This window comes from Poecilia latipinna, unplaced genomic scaffold (assembly GCF_001443285.1).
Source record: "Poecilia latipinna isolate Pla-1442-1.1 unplaced genomic scaffold, P_latipinna-1.0 Scaffold5372, whole genome shotgun sequence".
Classification (NCBI taxonomy): Eukaryota; Metazoa; Chordata; class Actinopteri; order Cyprinodontiformes; family Poeciliidae; genus Poecilia; species Poecilia latipinna.
Window position 1 is genome coordinate 3,479 of NW_015117988.1, and position 4,049 is coordinate 7,527.

General features: G+C 38.5%; 1 pseudogene; it reads right to left on the reverse strand.

Annotated features, from left to right (window-relative positions):
• Positions 1-724: 724 nt before the first annotated feature.
• On the reverse strand, positions 725-2,615 carry LOC106943497 (ephrin type-A receptor 7 pseudogene; annotated as a pseudogene).
• Between the last annotated feature and the right edge of the window lie 1,434 nt (positions 2,616-4,049).

A 4,049-nucleotide genomic window follows, 5' to 3' on the forward strand; every position in this document is an offset into this window, starting at 1 on the left:
TTAAAGTAGTATTTATTCAATGCAGTGAGGGATTAAATACATTTGCACTAAATAACAACAAACGTGTGGATGGAAATTTCAACTATGTTTTATGGAGGAGACTGTCTGCAGAAAGGTGGCGCTCTCTCTGTGACTGTTAAAGAAAAATAGAAGATTCAAGGATTGTAGTGATTCAATTTAAGCCTGGATTAATGTTTAAAACCCTAAAAATGTAAGAATAAGTGGACTGTACTCTCACCATTCCTTTTCACTCTGTACATTTCAAACTTCCAGCACAAGTATTATTTCAGTCATGTACAGAAATACTCAGAAGACTCTGCAGTTTTTGGGTGTATCAGAGATGGACAAGAGGATGGGTGCAGAACTCTTGTGAACCACTTCGTGTCATGCGGTGGAAAGAATTATCTCATCTTGACAACAAATTAAATGATTGTGGATTTCAGGAGAAACAGGGTTCCATCATGGGAGAGGAAGTGGAGATGGTTGAGGAATATAAATGTCTGGACAGCAGATATGAAGCATCTATAAGAAGTGTCATCAATCAAAATCAAATAAAATTTTATTTGTATAGCATATTTCAGCAGCATGGCATTTCAAAGTGCTTTACATCATTAAACACAAAAACACAGAGTCATGCAATGTTGACTCAACAGAGACAACACTGACTCTGTTGAGTGCCAATGAGTGTTCAAACCTCTTTCAAACCTTGAAAGAGGTTTGAACAGAGTCAAACCTCTTTCAAGGTTTGTAGCAAATTGCTTCAAACTAATTCTTCTATAAGTTTGGTCTGGGGATGACTGTGCAACCTCTGAGATACTGAAGGATGGGTTCTTCATAAAATCAAGAAAATTATGGAAAATTTTTCTTTTCATGAAAAGAGGGAAAACAGAGTGTTCTCAGTCAGAGGCTTCTTCAAATTCACTGTAATGCAGACTGCAACAGGAGATCTTTCCTGCCAACAGCATTAACTATCTACAATGACTCTTTAAAGAATCTGAATGAGAGAGTTACAACAACATTTAATTTCCCTTTGGTAAAAAAGTATTTATAACATCTCCATTTGTCACTCTGCCTCGAAAGCAGAGTGGATCATGAGGATCCTTTTCAAACCTGAAAACTGAGGCAGAAATTATTAGAACTAGTGATTTCTGTTTTGAGTCGATTAGGAATTGCCAAAAAAAATCGGAACCAAATCTAATTGTGACATAGAAAACGATTCTCAGCCCTACTGTGTGCTGTCTCTATGCCAGTTGTAATGATGATGGACCCTGACAGAACACATTTTAATCATCAGTTTATCCTCCAGTCTACATTGTTCTGCCCTTTGCCACACGGTCCCAGCTCCACATGCCAGCATGTATGTGGTGTCATGATGTAAACCACTCCAAATACATCATCTCTACCATCAGAGCTCAAGCTTTTGCTGAGCTGTATTGGTCCCTAATGCCTTCATCAAATGGATCCAGAATACATAAATATCATTCTTTCTGATTAAAAACATAAAACGGTAAATGATAAAACAATGCGTTGTTGACAGGAATAGTTATCCAGGTACAGAAATTGCATAGTCAGCCGGAGCCCCAATACTCTATTTGCAGCTATCTTCTAATCTAATCTGGTCTGAACGTGGCCTTTTGGGCCAACTGTTTCATGGACGCTTGAGCATGAAAGAGGAATCTTGTTGAGTGGATCTATAGAAATAATGAATTAAAAAAAGCTTTAGAGTCTGTCACCACAAAATACACCATTTTAATTACAGCAAATTCCCACGAGACTGAGCTGCACATACACTCTCAGTTCTTTAGGTACCACTCTGAGCTTGCATCATTGCTAAGCTAATAATCCTTGCTGCTGCAGTGCTGACACACACATTAAATTAATCTGGGTAATATTCATGGCGGAAATATTATGGATCATATCAGTCTATACCCATTAATGTTAATTGGAAATCATTACCAGGACTTGTGTATGAGAGGTTTTCAAAATTAAACTGTCAATCGTCAGGGTGCAAATGTCTGATGCTCTCTCAGCTGGAGCAAAGTGCAGGCTTCTCACTGGCACACAACAAACTGTGCAAAGACTCATGGGAAGCATTTTTAAACTTCTGGGTTTTCATACAGAAAAACAACAAAAGAGGAAAAAAAACAAAGAAACTTTCAAGATGAAGTAGCAATATCAACAAACTGCCTTACCTGCTTGACCTGTAGCAATGCTGACCGCTGCAAACAGCCTTTGAGTCCTGCTCAGATCCGACACGCCGTTGACAGCTTCCACCTCTAAGGTGTAGTTGGCATGAGCGAGCAGGTCTGTGATGCTAACGTAAGTGTCCACTAATCCGGACTGGGCGGGGGAGTATCCCACATTTGGACCACACGGTACACATTCCTCGGGCTCCCAGCTGCAGCGGCGGCAGATCACCCTGTAGGTGACGTCGTTCCGCCCGCCAGTGTCGGCTGGTGGGCTCCACTCCAGATTAACTGTGGTCTGGTTGATGTTGTAGACCAGGTTCTGTGGCGCAGAGGGAGGTCCTGTCAAAGGTGGACACACAGAGGAAGACAGATTTAGATAAATGAGTGCCAAGAGAAGTGACAGCCAAGTGTGTGCATGAACTGGATCTGTGCTTTAACTGTTCTCTGAGAAAAAGAAAAAAGCTGTAGGACATGCCAGCTCCAGACCCAGAGCCAAACACTGACACTCAATTATAATAAGAGTCAGAGCCAGAAAAAAAGCTCTGCAGGTACGCTGACAGAAAGGGAGCCGAGGCAGGTACCAAGGTCAGTGGTAGAACGCAGAGAAATCAAGCAGTGTAGACTGAATAAATTTTATAGTCAGAGTTCAGGCAACATTGTTTATGTCGCTTATTATTAATTCAGATAAAGTGAAACATAAAGGGTCCCCTTCTATTTATTCCTATAATGGAAAATCTCAAAGTTAAATCAGTTATTAAAGGAGACACCAGAAGACTTTTTGTGAAGATCTTTAGGTCCATTATTTCACATTACAGAGAATATACAGAAATGCGATTTAAATATGCTTCTTTTTCGTGGCCTAATGTTTGAATTTATTCCAGGTTTTATACAAATAACAAAAAATCAGTTTATATAAAACATTCTACAACATTATGGTCAGAAATGAAGTTTTACAAATAGACTTTTGTGTTGATCTTTGACAACACATTACCTTGAACAAAACCTGAATGAGAATTAATCAGTGTGAAATATATTCTTCCCTTCGATTGGCTTCTTATGTGCAGTGTGAACTTTTTTTTATATTTATTTTTATTCTTTCATACAGGCAGCTCTTCAGGAGGAGAGGTTTCAGCTCCAGGTTTGGATGCAGATCCTCTTCCTCCTCCTGACATCGTCTCTTCACTTTCTCCTCATCTTTTATATACATAAATTATAGGAATACTTTTTCATGATTCCCCAAACATTGGCTGAATATCTGCGTATGTTATTGTAATAAATAAATTTTTATGAAAATGTTTTGTCTCTGTTTATTTTGTAAGATTTGAGTTTAAAGCTCAGACTACATATAGGTTGATACAAATTAAATATTAAATAATTATTTTAATGTTTATTGCTTATAAATCCAGTGCTAAGAAATAATGAAAAGTATCAACTCAAAAGTTGTTCATTATGTTTAGTCAGTTGAGTCTAATAAGTTATAATAAATAGGACACGATAGAGGGACTATGTCTCTCGACTGACCTGGGAACGCCTTGGGGTTCCCCTGGAGGAGCTGGAAGAAGAGGCTGAGGAGAGGAAGTCTGGGCCTTCCAGCTGCTGCCCACATGACCCGACCCTGATAAGTGGAAGAAAATGGATGGATGGATGGATGGATAAATAGTCTCATTAAGGGGACAGAAATGTTCATTTCTAATTGGACATTCATACATCACTTATAAAAATGTGAAAAAATATTGTGAGGTGTTAAACCACAGAAGAGGATAAGGGGCCTGTAACATTTTTCTAACACCAACTGATGTTCAAGATTGTTTTTTTTTTGTTTGTTTTTTTAGATTGAAGTCTGATTTCTGAGATTAAAGA